At 41.8% G+C, this 21,105-nt stretch overlaps 1 protein-coding gene across 3 annotated transcripts in view; it reads right to left on the bottom strand.

Annotated features, from left to right (window-relative positions):
• The window catches only part of dlgap3 (discs, large (Drosophila) homolog-associated protein 3), a 117,241-nt gene that overhangs the window by 56,196 nt on the left and 39,940 nt on the right, over positions 1-21,105 (bottom strand). For 2 of the 3 annotated variants that reach the window (XR_008829929.1, XM_056399869.1), the window contains exon 2: positions 4,201-4,276. The gene's annotated coding sequence lies outside the window, so the exon portion shown is untranslated. Of the gene's footprint in view, positions 1-4,200; positions 4,277-13,029; positions 13,124-21,105 lie in introns of all 3 variants that reach the window. The other variant, XM_056399870.1, reaches the window with a different exon arrangement.

The following is a 21,105-nucleotide window of genomic DNA, read 5'->3' as shown; positions in this document are numbered from 1 at the left end:
TTGACAACAACACAATCGAATCTTAAAAGATCTACAGTAAAAATAGAGAACACAATTATTACATGCTTTCTTGTTATCTCTTTTTCTTATTGTGTCCATTCCCCTGTCAGAAATACAAAGCAGCAGCTACAGCGTTTGACAGTGACAGATGGCCCTCTTTTTTTTTTTTTGCGTAGCTCGGAGATGAAGCGGGAGAGTAAACAACTTTTTTGATCTGAACAGCTTCAGAATCCTGTAGGAATAATAACTAAAGTAAAGTTTGTTTTGTACAATAGAAAAATAAGAATGTGAATGAAAATGATGTGGTTCTGTCGTTAAGTTGCTGAGAAGAGGAGTTGGCATGCAGGACTCTCACAGAGAAAACGATTCTCAGCTTAATTCTCTTATCTGTTGCTGATAAGCTGCACTGCAGATTATCAAGGAACAGAATTGATAACCTGTTCTCCTGCGGGCTCACTCCTGTCTGCCCCTTCACAGCTACACAACCCAAACTACACACATCCTAATGTGCCTCCTAATGAGATGCCGTCCTTCAGTGCTACAAAAAGCTGCTGTTTGAAGTTTTACTCTCCCAGAAAACACACGCTGACAGCAGGGAGATTGGGCACAGAGCCACAGAGACACACAGCCATACGCACCCGCAAACATTGAAGCACAGATACACACACTAATGCAGTAATGTATGCATAACCACACACAGATACCCATTCAGAGGTGGAACTTGAGTGAAGGAGGGGTGGGGGGGGTGGAGGGATGTGACTCATCTTTGCAAAATACACCTCACATGACATCAATTTAAAGTCTTTCACTGTAATAAAATAATATTGAGCCAAACACACTGTAAAAAAAAAAAACACAAACGAAATTTGTGTTGTGGGGGTTGAAATTTACTACATACAATACACGACATATGTATGATGAAGCACCGGCATTTTGTAGCATCTGTATTGCTTTACTTATTCATTCAGGTTACTACAAAAGTACATGGTATTATCACATGGTATTATTATTTGCAGTCATTGCATCACAGCCCAGTTGAATAACTAGTGAACACATGTGAGACAGCGCTCTCCACCAGCAACATCAACGCCACATGAGGGAGTTTCTTTTGCAAGACCAGTGTTGATCCCTCCAGTAGACTTTCACACACGCACAGAATCAATGCCACGGAGCACTGAAGCTGCTGCGGTGACCTATGACCTCACTAAGACTTACTTACTAAGAAAAGGTTTTAAAAAGACTAAAGTCTGACACCCTCTCACATCTAAAGACAAAGTGTCATAAGTCACAGAGTTTTTAGTCTCACACTGTAAGATTTTTGTAAAGACTGGACTTGCAGGTCAATGTTTGCAAGACTAGATTCCTTTGAGATTATTTCCCATCATGCTCCTGGTGGAAATTTACAGGAAGAAAAACTATTGTTTTTCCAAACTTTTTTGCTCCTTGAAATTCTACATCATCATCATTATCATTATAATTATTATTATTATCATTATTATTATTATACACTGTAATTGTCATGAGTTGCCCCTAAAATTACTGTGTTTTGACATTGTATTTATGATTTCCTGTTTTATTTTGAAATCATTTCCTCTTTACCTTTGCCTCCCTTATGTATTACATGCCGGCCTTACACCAAACAACTCACATTCTTGCACCATGCCGGTGTCACCTTCATGCTCACTATCAGCTCAGTTTGCTGCTTCCTGTTTGGTGCTGGAGAAAGTGTCAGTGAATGTCACTATTTGCATGAGCCAAGACATTTACCATTACCTTCAATGGTCAGTGATACCGTACGTGGTGTGCATGTGGGTGATTTTTAACACTGGCCACCCTTTGAATAATTACAGCTACTTTTATCTACTGTTTTTCTGTGACCTTGCTGTTCCTCACGCAATTTAAAGCCCTTCTCGAGTCACATCTGTGTGAAGAGCTGCTTGTCCTTCTTAAATCTGGTCAGAAAGTGTGAAAGTTTATTTTATGTGAAAATGGAATAAATCAAAAATGTTTTTGCTAATTCAATAGATGGAAACATGACACATCATCGTTGTAATGTCTGCTACAGGAATGTAGTGGTATTCTGGAATTGTAGCAGTTTTTTTTACAGTGCACTCATGGATGTACAGACAACTATCACTGGATTACTTTGATATTTAATGAAACATAAATATGAGTTCTGAAGCATCTTTCATCGATGATTTCTAAGCAGATTTAAGAACATTTGCTGGTGATGGACGTCTGAGATAATGATATCTGCAGAGGTGTAAGTCACGCTGAATTATATCAACACACGTTTTTGTTTGTGTGTGGGGAGGCTTTAGGCTTTCTGTTTGCCTCCACCTCAAACACAGTGCTGATCAAGACTAATAACCATCATCGTAACCAGTGGTGGAAAGTCGCCTGTGAGTGAGATTTTACATACAACAACATACGATAACGTTATTACAGTAATATTCATAGTTAAAGCTTAAACCAGTGGTCTCCACACATTTTGGCTTGTGGCCCCTATATAAAAACCGTGTCTAGTTGGGGCCCCTTCTCATATTTGTTATTTGTTTTTTCTTCTTGCCAAGCTTATTTATCATCTCACAATCCCTCAGATTTATCTTTGTGTGACTCACAAGCTACAAATTGCAAGTAACCATAGCAACAATACTTATGCTTCACTGATGAAACCTAATCAAACCATGAGCTGAACGGAAGACAATCTATGGTAAGTTGCTATAGTATTGATGTATTGATGAAGTATTGATGACTCACTCTGAAATGTCTCCATATAGAAACTGCATGATGAACACTGCAGAGGGAATTTCCTCCACCTAGTCCATTATTTTCTTATATCTGGACACCTCATCATGTGTTATTGCTGACGTAACACACTCACATACACTTGTCAGAAGTGAATTAAAGTGCCCTGCACTTGCCCTTACAGCAGCCACAAGCTTGACATATCACCGTGGCAACAGTGCAATGCCATGTTGGCATTAAATACAGTTGGTTTTCTTACAACAACATTTTGATGCATGTGTGACTTTCACTTCTATAGAACATCACAATCGATCCTGGCCCAACATCCCATCAAAGAAAATACACACACACACACACACACACACACACACACACACAAAGGGCACTTAGTCTCTAAGTGGCCCTCTCTCTAGCTATAATTAAGTGGAAGCTTCAGAGCTCCATATTGTGGTGAATCCAACTCCAAAAAAAAAAAGTGAGATGCATGACTTATATCAGCGGAGGTGGTGATGGATAAATAGGTGAATAGGGAGGATAAAAAAAAATTAAATGACAAATGAATGAGAGGAAGATGGATGAGAGAAAGTTATGTGGTTTTAGCCAATCAGAGAGTGAGCGTAGATAGATCCAGAGTGCTACCAGACACCAGATGGACTGAGGAGCGCTGACGTCACTGTGGTAACAAAAGACTCAGGAGAAAGGAGGGAGGAGAGAGGGAGGAGAGAGTGAGGAAGAGGAGGAGACTGAGGCTAAGAATAGTAGTACAACCTCGGGCCAGCACAATCGGTCGGCCCTGCCTGCTATTTTTTACGTTACTACTGTGCCAGCCAGCACTCGTCTGACATCTTTCTCTCCCCTTTTTCTCTATCAGTATCTCCATCAGTCACTGTCAAGTCAACATCAATGTTCAACATCAACGAACATTCTGCAATCATCCTGTGACCTGCCTTCCCAACCCACGCGCAGTAGGTACATGGTACATACGTAATTAGGTACAACTCACACTGTTGTTGTATGTCATGTTCAGCCATGAATGTGGACTGCATCTTCAAAAGCAAAATATCTACAGAGGGTTAACTCAATCAATACTGCTTCACACGTGAACACAAGACACTAGAGGCCGTGCAGAGAGTGAGTGGCGTGCTTATGAATCCCACTTTCTGAGAACTGCCTCACTGACGTGGGTTAATCCTTGAGAAGTTCCACTGGGATCTCTTACACGCTCCTCCAGGGGACGGGTTTCAAGGACACACAAGACCGAAGTGGAATTTATATGTGAGGGTACAGGTGACAAGTAGCTGCAGGAATTACACATGTATGTGCCTGTGTTTTTGTGTGTGTGTGTGTGTGTGTGTGTGTGTGTGTGTGCGCGTGTGTGTGTGTGTGTGTGTGTGTGTGTGCGTGTGCATGCGTGCGTGCGTGCGTGTGTGTACAAACATAGTCTCTACTTACCACAGACTCATCAGGAAATGGTGCTCCATGTCTTCAGGTAGAAAGGGTGGGCTAAATAATTCGCTCTCAGTCAACTCTGCAGAGAGAAAGAGACAAAGAAAACAGGGAAAACATTAGGGAAGTTCCATCTGCAAAAAGCTCTGATCAGCTGATCTGTGTGAACCCTATCATACCTGGCACAGAGCATTCAGGGCTGTTTCTCTTTCAATTCTCTACAGTACACGCCTCCCTGCGTCATGGGAGAAGCACCCCTCCCCATATAAGCTCCAACCTGTAAATGGGTCCCCGGCGGTGTCAGAAGATGCAATGTGGTGGAAAGTGTATGGCTGTGCCTGTTGGTCCCAAAACAAGAGGCTCCCCTGACTGCCTGGCTAATGCCACAGCTCCGCTGCCTGGAGCCACAAACTGAGGGACGGTGGAAGGATATGACAGGAGGAGAGTGAGGGAACAGTGGAGAGAGAACTCAATTACCGATGGAAATAAAAGGGTCAGGAGTGAGGGATGGAAAGAATTAGAGGGAGAAAAAGAGAAAGAAAGAGGAGGGGATGACTAAGAGGCTAACAGCTTAATTGAGTGTGTGCTGTGTCCAATTACCTCTTAAAGGTAGCAGAATGTGTGAAATCAATTAGACTTCAGAAAAAAAGACACATGCTGAGACTTGCACAAAGTAACTCTGTGAGTGTGTCATCTGATGTGTGCACGTGTGTACATACCTGTTTTCACACAAATGGACATAATAAGAAAAAAATTCATGCATCATGCATTCACCCTTGCTAAAGTGAAACCGCATTGGAGGATGCCACAGTGTTCCACACACTTTCTACCCTTCCATTAGCATTAGCATTAGTCCAATAATTACTATTAGCTGTTAGCATTAACTCCCTGGGCTTTTTTCTTGCTGTTGTTCTATGCCTCGTTATCGTTACCCCCCCCCATGTGTTTGGGGGCTCCGTGGCAACAGCGACCAATATACAGACTACATTACTGTTTGAACCCATGTGAGGAATCATTTACAAGACGACTGGATGCATTCCTACAATTCCCACATGCCACAACAAGAGCCTGATTTCATTTCAGCAGCGTATCACCTGGTAATATCATTTTGCTAAGGTGAATAGAGTTGTGACATAAACAGTCACATTGGGAGAACGAAACACACAGTCCATGATCACAAAAAAAGGTTTTTAAAATGCATTATGTGACATGAGGCACTGTATTCCTCGCCAGTCCTACACACAGGATCTGCCGCTGTTGCTCGTCAAGCAGCGCATGGCAGATGCTCTCACAAGCTCCCATTGATTTGCCGGAAAGTGTGCGTATAAGTGTGTGTGTTTTTGTGTGCGTGTGCGTGCGCGGGTGTGATGTGTCGCTAGCTAGCTGCAGAGATAATTAGAACACAACTCTTTTGCTGTCCCTGCAGGCCACTGATCCAGCTGCTTTCATCTAATATAGGTCAGCTGTGACAAAGCCCTCAGCATGGACACTGATCAGCTCTGCTAGCTCTCTCATACACAAAATATGCAGCCATACACACATGGGGCGAGGCGTGCTCTCTCTCGCGTGTATATGGTACACATCTATGTATGCACACAGACACATTTGAAGGGGAATACACACACTACAGCCTGTATATTAATGATGGCAGTCACAGTTGGTGAATGAGCCAATAAAAAAAAAATTTAAAAAGTGAACCGCTCACAGCTTCATCTGCCCACCGGTTTCCAGCCAATGCTGAAAAACTCACACAGCCCAACTCACGAATACACTGCATTGTGCAAATGACTAACTTCAAGTCAGCTCTCTCACAGAAAGAAAGAAAATACTGCCGGACATATTCAATGCAAATTCTTTCACTTGCTCCAAAATCAGTGGAAACTGTGTTTAGTGTTTGTGACAGTAATGTGTAGCTTATACTCACTGGTGTAGAAATTGCATTCATTTCTAGTCATTTTGTGGCACTAGGATGTGACGGATACCAAGTACAAACAAACAAAAATGCAAATTTGAATTTAGATTGGTCGTATCGCAGTGATGTAGAGATTAAATCAACTTAAACTCTACTCACCAACTTCTTCAGACCCGCATGATCTTCATTAACACTGCAGTAGGCAGTGCATTTACCGTATGTAAAATGGAGCCATCAAATTCACAAACTGGAGCTGCAGTAGAGAATAATGGTCCATTCTCAGTCACTGAGATTTAAACTATTTCTAGTACTCTATGTGCATTTCTAATAATTATGGAAAACGTAGTCATATACCACCCTCATGACTTCAAACACTGACATGTTCATACATCCAGCCACTTCACATCTCTATCTATTCAGACCTGTCATTTCAACATATATTTTGTTTGCTGATTATGTGTAACGTTGCTGGGTGACTCTTTAAAACATAGCTGTAGATACAGCATCACATATCACTTTCAGTTGGCGTTATAGCTTCATAGTTATCCGGCCTTACTGGCTGTTTAGGCTAAAATCCCTTCTGAAAATAAAAAAAGATCAAGGTATTCTCCAAGGTTTTAATATACCACTAAATGCCTAGAAAGCTCGTTCTTTTGCTTAGCTTTTCTATGAGTTCTGCAGTTCATCCTCTCTCTCTCTCTCTCTCTCTCTCTTGTTTCTTTCAGCATAGCTGGAGGAGCAAATTTATTTGAACACTCTGTTCTTTGGCAACAACTGTGCGACTCAAAGTTCTCCTCTGCATAACCTCTAAAACTGCAAAGAGGGCTGCAGCTTAGTTAACAGTAAATCCTAAATATCCTCATAGACACTTTCTCAAATGCCTATACTAGACACACACACACACTCATGCGATCTTGCACTTTTTTGCAGACTCTAAGACTCACTCTCTGCACTTCCACACAACTTTCAGAATCATGTGCAGTCCAGTCACTACCTAGTCCCCGGTCACTAGGGGTCACCCCACTGAGGATCCCTGGTTGGGATGCAAACTGAAGAGCCGCTGTGATGAAGATGAACCAGGTAGGAGAGGAGAAAAAGCAATTATTTTCTCTTCTTTCCTCCATGCACAACACTCAGCTGCTTCTTGATTTCAAAGGCCACATTTATTAAGTGCCACCACTGATAGAAACAGCGCAACGGCAAAGTGACTGCTTCACATTCTCAGGCGTTTTATTCAACCAATTGTATTAATGACCGGCTCAACAGAAAAGCATCATTATGTTCTGTCTGCCGTACTACAGTGGGCTCACTAATGGGCCAATAATTGGTGCAAATTACAAAGTGTACAAGTAGTGGCGTAGCCTTTGGGATGGCTTGATTGAGAGGCCTACGTTGTGTCGCATTGCGGGAGATCCAAGCATTCTCTTTACTATAATCACCTCTTTTCTTCCTCATTCAGGTTGTCTTTTTTTTTCCTTCCTACGCATGACCGGAGAGTGCAAAGCTAGCAAGTGGGGTCATACAGGGCTTTAAACAACTGCGGCTATTTATGCAAATACAATCAATATTTGATAGTCCCCTTCTCCACTGACTCTCTCTCTCTCTCTCTCTCTTGCTTCCTTTCTTCATCTGCCTCTCTAACAAGAGACTGCAGTAGGGGCATTAATTAGGGCCAGACATGCGCCAAGGATTCCCCACAGGGCTGAGCAGCAAGACCGGTTCATACCAGGCCAGGAGAGGACAGGTTTGTCTTGACCACTGCAATCAGGAAACAGCGAGAGACCACGGGGGCAGCAGTTGCCGCACAGCAATCTACAGCAGCCCTGCTTAACTCTAATAGCTCGACTGAACTATAGATTCTATAGATGATGTAAGTAGAATGAACAGCAGTGCTTTCCATTTGTTTGAACTTGGCACTATTTTGTAGGTTGATGGGATTGTTGAGCGAATTGACAGCCCCCTCTTTTAGTTACTGTTGCTACGCCAGTCAAGCTTTCGATTCTTAGAGATTTTTAAAACAATGGGTCTTCTATTTAAGACGTAAAACAAAAGCAGGCTTCTCAGACAAAAATAAAGCTAACTTAAGATCCAGCTTTGAGAGGAATCACTCAACATACTGTACAGCAATGGCAACTAAGATCCAACCTTGATGCATTTATCCCAGAATGTAATCTCCACTCATGTTCCTTTATTGATTATATATTAACATTATTGACAACAACGTGATGAACAGGGCATATACCACAACAAAATACTCAAGAGTTTTATTCTTTTTTTTTTTTTTTTTTAACCAAAGGGCCTTTGTCAAATGTATTGTATTACTGTAGTTTCAACTTTGGGGCGATGGCTAAACCCAAAGAGTCTGAGGGCTTAGTTCCGTTTGCAAACCACTGTCCTACATTCAGGACATAGCACATAGATTCTTAATAACTTCTTAGGGATTTCCACAGGATTAGGTTCAGACAACCCAAGCAACTTCCTTAACACCAGCCATTTCCAATTAGATCCTATTAACAGAACACTGACTTCAGCTCTGCAAACACCCTATAGGGGATTTCCATCAGCTTAACAGAGGGGAAAAAGTTTAATAACAGTTTGTATGTATTCCTTCCATATGGCTGGTATGTGCTGTTCTGATTTTCCTCATTCCAGCGCACCATGACGTTGTGTGATAGCCTCCAAATCCCACCAATGCAAATCTTTGAGTAAGACATTGAGTTATCTAGAGTATCATGCCTATCACACACGCATACTGTAAGGATCATATGCTGATAACATCTCTATGAGGATCATATATGCTGTATAGACCTGATGCACCCTGCCTACTTAAAGGAACTTGATTAAGCTCCAAGTAAGATGACAGAGCTTTAGAGACTGTATGGGTCAGGCTTTCTCGGAGAGAGAAGAAAAAAGGCAGCAGCAAGGAGAGAGGGATCTCTGGCGTTTCCCTGGTGGTCTGAGAGCAGATGTAGACGTAGCAGATGGATGACGAAAGGCATTAAAAGAAAGATGCTTTGGAGGAAAGGTTATAGGAATAAAGCAGGAACAGTAAACTCTCTTGTTCAGTCAACGCCATTTGTAACACCGAAATTGATACATTTCAATGGAATGCTGGGATTAGTAAGTTTAGTGCTTTAGTTAATGTGGTGATACCAGCGAGGACAGGAGGGTCCGCCTTGTCTCATTACTGAATATAAGACTATTCGGTGCAATCGCTTGACTGGATGATTGTTTCTGGAAAAGGGAAGATAACGGAATGACTTTTTTTTAAAAGCTTTTTAATGTTCTCCTGCGTGTCAACAATCTCCACCAGCATCAGAAACTTGTAGCAGAAAACACTAACAGCTCATGCAGACCAATCCAGACCAGTTCTTTGCTGGCCCAACGCTATGATCTAGACTATGGTTCAGCTGCAGTGGTGTTTATGTGTAGGCTGCACCCCTTGGATTCAGAACTATAAATCAACTTCACTATGTCACCAAGCTCCCAGCACCACCTATTTTCTGAGTACAATGAAACGTTGATATTATCGGAAAAAAAGATTTGTTTCGAGTTGTACCACAGGGCGGTAGTTTGCTGTTGCATGCCGCTCAAATTGTTCGACCTAGAACGTCTTGTGATGCTTGAAACTCTTTGCATGAAGACAAGGTTGCAGTAAATGTATGACGTCAGCACCAGTAGACAACTTCACAGTGTTGCCTTGTTTCAACATGAGGACCTCACTTTGCCAAATCTTCTCCACGTACAGTAAACAGCTGGACAAAGACCTTGTAAATAGATACATGCAGACAGGAAATTGGATGCAAAACCAGCACCCTCTCCATCTCTCGTCTTAATGGGTTTTTACTCTGTTCTGACTCTACACAAATCAAATGAATGTACCAGCTCAAGGCTCGCCTGCAGACACGTTGCACATTAGAGTGAGGTGCTAGTGATATGGTGCTCTTAAGCTGGCACAGAACTCCATGCATAAATCAAAGGGAGCACTGTTGAGCTGAACAGAGGTGGTAAATGGAGAGAAGGGCACGGGGGTGGTTGAAAGGAAGGCAAAAAAGTATGAGAAGGACACGAGGGGAAAGGTTGAGATGGATCATGGAAATGAAAAGCTTAGGTGGAAAAAAAACAAAACAAAAAGTCTTCTTCCTGCTTCACTGGCTTTCATACAAGTGAAGCAGAAATGTGTTATTGTTACATCTGTGTGTGTGAGTGAGTGTGTGTGTGTGTGTGTGTGTGTGTGTGTGTGTGTGTGTGTGTGTGTGTGTGTGTGTGTGTAGGCTTGCATGTAGTGTATGCATGTGCTTGTAAGAATACATTTGTGGCTGCAGGTGCAAAGATGCAGCTGTGCTTTGCTTCGTTGTCATGTATCTTTACGGGCGCACTCACACACACACATATCCTCCATGGTTTAGGGCAAAACACTTAGAGCCCTGCTCCCTCTCCAGTACTCACCTGACAGCTCACCATTTTCCCTAGCATTTCTACTGCGCTCTCTTCCTCTCCTTTTCATTCACTGCGCTTCCCTATCCTTTCTCTATTTCCCCCTGCTCTGCTCCCCTAGGACGCAAGAACAAGGATGACGAGGAACAACAGAGCAAAACAAGGCAACAACATTTAAAAAAAAAAAAACAATGACCTGAAAACAAATTTGCTGAGTTCAACGTGGCCCCCATATATGACTCCCGTTACTCCTCGCAAGCGGGCAATTTGGAGAATGACTAAAGTTATGATTAATTCATTCCACTGCCGCTGGTGAATATCGCAGCAGCAATGATGACCCGGAGCATCCACACAAACAGTATCTTTCTAATTATTCTCAGTCAGACCTGCGAAAGATTTGGTGTGTGTGTGCATGGTGTTAAAATATTTGAAATGAATGCACATGCACGTGATTGTCTAAATGTGATTTTTTGTCCATGTCCCTCCACCCGAAACCCAATTCCAAGCTCGCTAATTCATTATGGATCATTAGACAAATATACTGACGGTGCACTGATTACAGAAACGAATGATGCATGCTGTTTTGTCCCATTGTGTATGTGTGCGTAAATGTGTGCAATCGTGTGTGTTCTTCATAGAGAGGTCATTTTGAGAGAGTCTCTCCCGAAATGAATAGGACGTCCATTAGTGGCAGACTATTGGTAATATGACACAGGGGTTACAGCTAAGGTTTACAGCGTCATCCTAAACCACGTCATCAGCTTTCACTCAAGGTCACCTGTAGGGCAACACTGAGAGTGTGTCTCAATTTTTTTAGCACCGTATTTATTTTTTTTAAATCATATTTTCTATTCACAAAGGTGGATGGATAGAAAATAAAATGATCAAAATCTGAGAATTTGTGTAAAATGCAAGCTCATAATCTTGTATTTTTAACTTTAATACCATCAGTATGATTTGTATTATTATTATAATGCAAGAATGATATATTATCATCTACTATCTCTGGCCTCTACTCATAAACTGACTTTTACTTTTCAAATGACAGTTCAAATACTCAAACTCACATTTTAACTGGTGTCACTCTGACGCTTCGATTACTCACAGTGCACTTAAACCTTCTCTGGGGCATCAGTTTCATTTGCTGCCATTGTTTATTTTTCTATTCCAACTGCTTTCATCTTTCATGCTTCAACTGAGAGTCCAATTGTTTTCATCTTTCACACTTCAAATGGCAGTTCAACTACTTTCAGTGATTCCATACTGTACACACTGGAAACTCCACTGCCTACACTGCTGAAACTTAAGACATTTTAACTGCTTTAAGTGCCACAACTTAAACTCGAACTCCCTTTTAACATCTCAGATGCAAATGTTTTAACTTTTTTACAGTGTCACTTTCAGCATAAGTAAGCACACTTATTTTTTTTTTTTATGAAAATATAACTTTTTCCAATTTCTCTAATAGGTACTTTTTGCATTAGAACAAGTGCAACCTCCATTTTGGGTCTATTTGCACCACATTGTCATGAGGATATAACTATAATGAAACATTTCAGCTGTCCATCAAATTTTTTACACCTTTTTCTTACACTTTTACACCACTCCATACACCTGAATACAGCTCCATGAGTGTTTCTCCCTCTCTACCTAAATCCCATTTCACAGTCTGTGACAAATGGCAACTTCAGTTCTCCACCTTTCACTCTATCTGGCACAGTGGACTCCAGCCTATCAGAAGTACAGATTTCCACTGGGGGAGGGGGATAAATGAATCAGAGCAAAGTGTGGGGGTCATGTCGAGGTCGCAGATGATGTCACGGTGGAGCGAGTCTCTTCAAGTGAAGTCATCAAAGCCTCATTATTCCTTTCACTCAGGTCCGCTCGGGCAAATTAGCTTCACCACTCAGGTGCGTGCATGTGTGTGTTTCGCAGTCTAATTTGTGCCAGTGCCCAGCGTGAGCATATCCAAGATGGCTTTTGTGTGCTTGAGCGTGCGCGTTATGTGTATTTGTGTGCAGAAGTGCTAATTGAGTTTAAAATTCAGCTGTTCAAAGAAGCACGCAGTATTTGTGGTCAGATGCTGTTGGAAGAGGACACATCATCAAAAAGCGCATCATCAAACAGCCCCATTACAATGACGAGCAATAAGAAGGAGGTTGGGGGGGGGGGGGGCATCAAAACACCAGAAGAAAATATATCCTTTCTTCCTTCTCCAAGCTGAGCTATCCTCACTGTTTACATTTGACGAATCTTTTTCATTTAAGTGAGAGACAGAAAAACACACAGAGGAAAAAGTGATGACAAACAAACAAGAGAGGAGTTTATTTATCTTAAAATTGTCATCAACCCACGCGCAGCAGCGGAACCACTGGGCGTAACATTCGTCACGGACTGGCTGCCTCTCCTGCAATTTGCATATTCCTGCATAATGCACATAGGCTTGTGGGTGTAATTACAGTATAACGAGCATTAAAATTGATTACCTGTGTATCTTTTCTGTTTGAGGAGTCGGTCTCGATCTAAACGCACGCGTCTGTGTTTATCCGCATGTTTTGTAAAAGCAAGTGATCCGGTGACCTTTAAGTGAGGAAAGAGGGGAGAAAAGTCAGTGGATCACACACACACACACACACACATTGAGTGTCATATTGGGTTAATGCATTGCTTTTGCAGATTAAAGATTCACCTTAGCAGGGGAGCATGTAAAACACTCCATCACATGGAGCTTTGCTAAAGGCCAGCACTGTCACGGCTGCTTTGTGAGTCTCCGGGTAGCTGCTGCACATATTTGCCACATACATACACACCCACATAACTAGTACAGACATTCATTCCAGCTAGCATCACTGCATGGAAACAAAAACATCCAGTGTATCTGTCTCATGCATCAGACGGAGGCAGCCCTCGGCTAAACAATATGTTGCTAAATAAATGCCACAAACTGCCCTTGTGTCTGTATATACATGTTCTCTAGTGTAAAACACAGTGCTTGAATTTAAACATCAATTTTCTGACACTGTGTATATTCAGCTTATACCAATTAGTGGGAAAAAAAATCTGCAAGGCCCAGAATTGCACTGTTAATGTCATGAAGACCTATATGCACACCCAGCAGGGAGAGAAAGAAAGTGAGGGACAATGAGACGCTAATTAGCGGATGGGAGCAAAGCGGCGCTAAGAGTTTTGACAATGAGGAATGCCATAATTCCGAATCTCCCTTTCTCTCCCTCCTCTTCCATCCCATCCCTCTCATTAATTGGCTGTCATGGCTGTGAGTGTCTTGATGTATGTCTGGTATGTATGTGTATGTGTGTGTGTGTGTGCGTGTGTGTGTGTGTGTGTGTGTGTGTGTGTGTGTGTGTGCACGTGTTTTGGTGATTGTCAACATTAGACAGACCGCCGGGGGCAAGCGACCACATCATTAGAGGGAGGTGATTATCTTATTCCGAGTGACGATGCCGACTACATTCGTGACCAACACACACATACACACGCACACACACACACGCACACGCACACACTCACAAGCTCTCTCTGTCTCTTGCTTTATGAGTTTCTCTCCATCTGTTTCCATTAATCTGCCAGTTTTCAGACATTTTATTCATTTCTCAACTATTTCTGCTTCCTGACTTTTTAACTTAACTTCCCTCATGTATGACTGAACTTGCACACCAGGGGTTAGGAAGTCAGGCAAGATGGCAGTAAGTGGAAAAATGTGGAAAATGCCACATAAGAGATAATGTGTGAAAGAGATACCAATGTGTGTGTGTGTGTGTTAACTAATGCCCATATGTGTTAATGTCCACATGGATCTGCTTGTAGGACTGTGTAAATTTAGAAGACATAAAAAGAGAGAAAACAAAACAGAGAGTCACAAAGACTTCACACAGCGTCACAGAGAAAGGGAACAAAAAACAGAAAGCAAAGCAAAAAAGGGAGATAACTCATTTTCTCTCCTACCGAGACTCATCTACAGGCTGTGGAATTGTGCTATGCCATCACTGCTTGGCTTGTAGCCCTTAAGCAATACAGGGATTAGCGTAGAATTTGTTCTGTGAAGATCCTGCTGTACTACGTGGCTGTGATCTAAAGGAATCTATCTCAATGCATTAAGACCTGAGGGAAAGCTCTTTTAGGAGTGAGGCAAAACAAAGAGATGAAGGTGTTCAGTAGAAACAGTTGCTACAGGAGCCGGGCCTATTAAATCGTGGTGTAAGATCTCTTTCAGTCTTCACAGGATGTCAAAGGATTGGTGGATAAAAAAAGGTTGCTGTTGCCTACATGTTACCTGGCAACTTGGAAACTTGCTTTGGCTATTACATTATGTTTGAGTAGGAAAGAACTTATGTTGATTAATTTGCTGTATAACCGTGTGCTTATGCAGAGGCTGACGCTAAATCTGGTCCCTTCCTTGTTACTTAGTAACATGGAAATATTGCTGTTGTGTTTATGAAATAATTTCAACTCATTGCTTGTTTATTATTCTCTGCTCTGCTCTGACATCGATTACATGATGCTTCAGAAATGAAACATAAAAGATTATGCGAAAGATGAAAACTCTTTTCGTGTCTGTGGCCCGCACAGTTGTTATCTGATTTTCAAAAGCAAATTTGATTGTTACTGTGTCTCCTTTAGTTCATCTTTTGGTTTTATTCGTGTCATTTATCTTTGCTTTTATGCAACTCATATCAGATACCTGAAAAGAATGGATGGACTTTTTCCCTTTCATTCATTTGTACCACAGAACTTTCATTTTGAGATTTACTGTTTCCTTATTTCCCCAAAAGTTACATGTGAAGACTGAGCCCATTCTCATGTCTGTGCACTAAGGAAAAAGAGCTTGCAGGTGATTAGCTTAGTTTAGCATTATGACTGGAGGCAGGGGAAAACAGTGAGCCTCGCCCTGAAGACTAAGATTTTACAGTCTTGTGAGGCTGTATTTAGGCACAGGCTACTCTGAGCTAATGCTAACATAAGCATGCTACCACGCTCATAATGGCAGTGCAAACCAGGTGATAAGTATACAGTTAACCATTTTTAGCTAAGCATGCTAACACGCTACACTAAGACACAAACAGGGGTTATATTGGGAAATACATTCTGTAACTATTTCTTGGCAACAGTGGTTGGGGGCCTTGACTTAAAAATTTTGTGTACGGATTAATGCAGTGTGTTAATTCATGAATTTGAGAGGTTTTCGTGATTATTTTTATTTGAGGAGGGATCCCCTCCCCCTGCTTCCAATCTTCATGCTAAGCTAAGCTAATTGCCTACTGATTTTAGCTAAATATAATGCACAAATATGAGAGTGGCAAATGTTTCCCAAAATGTGAAACTTTTCCTTTAAATACTGTCTTCCTTTGTTCAGCTTTGTATCAAAGACAAAGCTTAATTTGAAACATGATAACTAAGAGATACCAAATTACTAATTAAATGAGCAGTACATTGTTCGAGCTAAGTTGTAAATCATGCCCTTTATGATCAGAGAGGAGATGGTAGGAGCACGGGTTGTGTTCATCTCCCTGTAGCAAAACAGTATGCTGCTTCTAGTGGTAAATAAGTCTATTCATATGGAATTGAAATGTCATAACTAGCATGTGAAGCCAGCCGGTAACTGCTCAGCTTGCCTTTTGGACCGCGAGCAGATTATGGAAACACAAGCCAGTCTGATGTGCAGCGAAACTAGCAGGGTGCTGAAAATTTGAACAACTGTTTTGGCACTCTCACTCTCTTCCTGCGATGCTGTTTCTCATTATCTTCCTGTGTTAATCTTGAGATCTGCTCATTAAACAGAGCAAGAACATCCACACACTGTCAGCAACTCCACAGGAACAAAGTGCAAACACACAGGGAAGTGTTCACGTGCAAAGACACACGCAAAGAGACACACACACCCTTTCTCCCTCTCTATATGTATCACTCACATCACACCATTTCTGCTCCCATCACACGCTGAAACGCCTTAGATTTCCAATATGATGACATGTGGCATTTGACTAATCCATTTTTCATACTTGACAGTCTATGAATATACTAAAGGCCAAACTTTTCACAGCTATTCATGTTTGTGTGTATGTATCTGAATGTGTGTGTCCCTGCTCATAAAGGTGTAGTTTTGTATGGGTTGGAATCTGTTTGGGGATATGAATTATCTCTCCACAAAAACATAAATAAATACAATATGTACATCTGAAAGCTGCCAGACCTGATCTCTGTCCGTACCTGCTGTGTGCACCTGTGCGTGGTGCTGCTTATTTTAAATTCATGTATTTCTCATTCGCCGGCAAAACTTCTTCGGAACAGTTCAGGACAAAAAAATGACAGTGTACTCCTTAAACCGTACACGACACAGCCATTTCACACAAGATGCAGCCTTGCATAACATTACTGTGGTTTTGCTTTGCTGCCCATCCCAACATGCTCCCTCATAGTCCACTCAGAGCACTCAGTCACATCCATATTGCATGAGAATATTGCTGGGAACGAGTCACACAAACAAGGATGCATACAATTTTCCACAAAAACACATACAGCGACATGTATACGTAGAGGGCATATACAAGAATGCAAGCACACACACACACACACACACACACACACACACACAGCAATACTCATTATAAAGTATAAGTGCATGAGTTCAGGGCTTGGGGCCTGCAGCCCATATAGCACCTCTTCTTCTTCTTCTTGTAGTTTTATTAATTCGAGTGAGATTCGCGCACCACAAGCTCCACAAACCATTATTTACTATGCACTGTGCTAACAGCTGAAGTGTTTCTCAAATAGAGTATAGTTACATTTCCCTGCTGTCCTTTACATGACAACAAAGCCAGCAGCGAAGTTATTTTTGATCGGATGAGCAGCGCGAGAGAAGGGAGCTACAGACAGACAGAGTTGGAGAGAGAAATAGCCTAAACACAGCGTGCCTCTGATGTTCATCAGCTAGCAGAGAAGATGGAGGTTAAATGAAGGAGGAGAGAAATATTGCCAGTTGGAGGAGAGGCAAGAGAGAGCGAGTGGTTAACAGAGGATTAAAAAACAGCATGTAGCATATTACACAGTTTCTGTGAGTACATATTTAAATATGAAACTTCTCCACTCTTCTCTGTTTTTCACACTTTAGATTAACCTTCTCTTCGCGTTCGGCTCCGTTTTGCTGATTTTCTCTCCTCTCCCGCCCTGAGGTTGTGGGCCGAGTGCCAGCAGAGAGAGTGTGGGTCCCGGTAGAGAGTGTGTAAACTCGACCCCTAACCCACCCTTGAGAGATCCAGACCATCAAATATGCATATGGCAGCCGAGCAGCTAGATGTTTTTTTTCCAACTCTGCACAAGGCCCATTCACACTCTCATACATCTGAATGCATTTAGAAGATTAAGTACAGAAATTGTATGCATCATTCCTCCAATCAATGGCCTCTCTTAAATCTACATAACAAAAGCTGACGCCTGTGTTAGAAGTTTCCAACTCTCACTGCAGACTCACCAGATTGTGACCTCTCCTCTGCTCTTGCCTACTGCCTTTTTTTATCTGGCAATTTTTTTTTTCTAGCTTAGCATCAGCGATTTCCTTTATTTCACCAGCGCAAGTTTCAAGCTGAGACAAGGTTGCTCCTGATGAGGTGGGTTCATAGGAAATTTCAGAGCGGCTCTCTCAAAGAACAGGAGTGTGATGAAACGAGAAACTAACTCACATTTGGTGAGTGTGCACTACAGTTCCCGTCTGTTCACCTGGAAAAGTATGAGACAATGGGAGAGAGTCAAACGGGAGAGTAAATCCTAAAATGTCATCCAAAGTCCTCACTTGGGGTGCGACTTCACACTGTTTCAAAAGGGACTGTTATCATTCAGCCAGGATGCATTTGCTGGCAGCTATGGATGCTTTCAAACACTATAAACTATAATCCAATGAGCCATATCTCATCTTAAGGTGGCCTGGCTGCCTCTTGAAGGTATTGCTACATAAGCCTGGACACTATCCCATCATTATGGGCTCCATCAAGCCCTCTGTTGAAGAGAAATCCACCTCAAATTTTGATGGATCTCAAACTGCAGAGTTTATTGTATTCTTTAGTTATTCTTTGCACCAGCACTCTCCAAATAGTTTCCTGAGTTTATAGCTGGAAGGTCAAAAGACCAAAGACTCAGGTCGAGCCTCAGTATAACAGCATACAATTTTGTGGCCACAAGAGATTCAGTGTTTTCAGTCTAGAGACTCTAAACACTGTATAAGCTCTCGCATAACTCCATAAAGGTGAAACTGAAACAGACAATGTATTCTATGGGAAATTGGGTGCACCAAAAAAAGTAGATTACAACACTTTGAATATGTTTTGCAAGTATGTACTTTAAAGTGCTATGCATCAGGGCTTTCATCTCATAACCCTTGAATCAGGCATGTTAATGGGTACACCGTGTCCCGTAATGTACAGCATGGATTTCAAGTGATGAATATGTAAATCAGAACCTGTTCACTTTTACATAGAAATGTGTGCTCTGATTCTGAATATTTTTAAGTTAAACCTATTGCATAGCGGGTTTAATCTCAAAACACAAGAGCAAAACTGTGAGGAATGAATTAAGCAGTGTATCAACTCTGATTTAAGCTACAAACATGATTGTGTCATCATCAAACTATATTAGTTTGTTGGGTTACAGATCACGTTTTAAAATTGCATCATTAATGACTAGCACATCCAGTGTAACTGTGCAGAAGCCAACTGATCCATCCAGCTCATCATTAGATATTGGAATATTTACTTACCAGCAAATCCAGCCAGCGTTACCTGAGACTTTCTTATGGTCGTTAGTCCTCATCTTAAAAACTTTTTCCCTTGTAAACTTAAAAGTAAAAACGTAATATTTGAAAAAGTATGTAAACTAACCATTCAAACCAAATTATATTATAAGTAAATAACATCATACTTATAGTACTAGCTCTAATTGCTTTACAATGCACTACTACTACTACTTCTGTCTGAGGCGAAGGACCCATTGTTTCAAAAATTATAATTGTGAATGGCAAATCTGCCACGGTTATCATTGGAAACTGAATATATGCCACATGATAATGGAAAGCAACATCTTTGGCCATCTTTGACCTGCAATGCTTACAGTTACGCCCACTTAGCGTTAGCTACACTTACGCCCACTTAGAGTTACGCCCACTTCATATTACGTCATGCCTCTGTTCATCCCTGTCAAGTGTGAGAGGGATTGCAGCACAGCACAGCTATGCTAACAATGCTAGCCATGCTACATAACTGCTGTGCCCACTGATTAAGTTTTAAAAGCACACATTTACCAATCAAAGTCTCTTTACACAATCGGTGGTCAAGATGAAGTCTGAGCTGGATATCACTCATGCACAAAGACAAGGAGAAGCAGGGAAGGTAATATGGACAAAAGAAATAAATAAATATGTCCCTGCAAGATGAATAACAGACGTTTTCAGGCCATGTGCGGCTGCCCTGAGACGTGGCCTCATAACAGAGGACCAGATCTCAAAAGTCCCATTGAAATGATGAATTGATGTAAGACACTCCTATGTTTCAATGTAAGAGGCTGATACAGCCATGCATGACTGGCCACAGCAACACACACACAAACACAATTAAGTTCAGTGACATACTCATAGTCTCTAATTAGCACTGATACTTTGCTGTGAAGGGCAAAGCTGTCTGCTGGCTTTTGGGCATGACACTCCTCCGATAACCTTCCAGTCATCAGGAGGACGAGTGAGAGGATGAGAGAGATTGCATCACACACACTAACATTACAGCAGCAGACAGAGCACTCAAAATGGCACTGTGTTAATGCTTTATATGACTGCGTATATATGTGTATGTGTGTGTGTGTGTCAGGGTGGGTGTTCACACTTTTATATCATAGTGTGTGTGAGTCATAGATGTGAGGGGATTCAAATGTGTCGGACAATACAGGGCAAAATGAAAATGGATAGAGATTTACTCTTTACTTATGGGTTTTCTCTCTGTACCAGTCCATCTAGGGAGATGCTGCAGAAACCTGACCAAACCCTGTGATTCCTCTCACCTGGGCTGAACCATCAGAAAGAGGCAAAAATGGAGAAATGAAGCGATCGATGGCAATTGTGTTTAGAGTGACCACCGTGGTGTAAAGAGAGAATGGCAGGGCATGTAATAGAGACGGAGCGAGGCAGTTAGGGGGCACATGTGCAAGAGAAGGCGCGGGCAGCCGAGTCAGAGAAAATTGACTGTGCGGCAGTGTGACGCTGAGGGATTTTCAATGAGAGAAAAAAAGAGTAAATTGATTTTGGATCAGCTTCTGAGTAGAGATTCGGGTGTGACTATGGGCTCATAGAGTCAGATTTTACCATATTTGAAAAGATCATCATTTCTGCTTAAGTAATGTGACTAGTATTGGTCAAGAGGAACTCTGTCTTATACAGTGGACTTCACACACACACACACACACACACACACACACACACACACAAATCCATCCAGGTGTCAGTGGAGCGTATACAGTAGATGAGCTAAATGCTGTGATGGGCTTGAAGCTCAATGAACCGCAAGCCCTCC

Source organism: Seriola aureovittata, chromosome 16, assembly GCF_021018895.1.
Source record: "Seriola aureovittata isolate HTS-2021-v1 ecotype China chromosome 16, ASM2101889v1, whole genome shotgun sequence".
NCBI classification, from domain to species: domain Eukaryota; kingdom Metazoa; phylum Chordata; class Actinopteri; order Carangiformes; family Carangidae; genus Seriola; species Seriola aureovittata.
The sequence above is the reverse complement of the archived record's forward strand: the minus strand, read 5'-3'. Positions and strand labels throughout refer to the sequence as shown.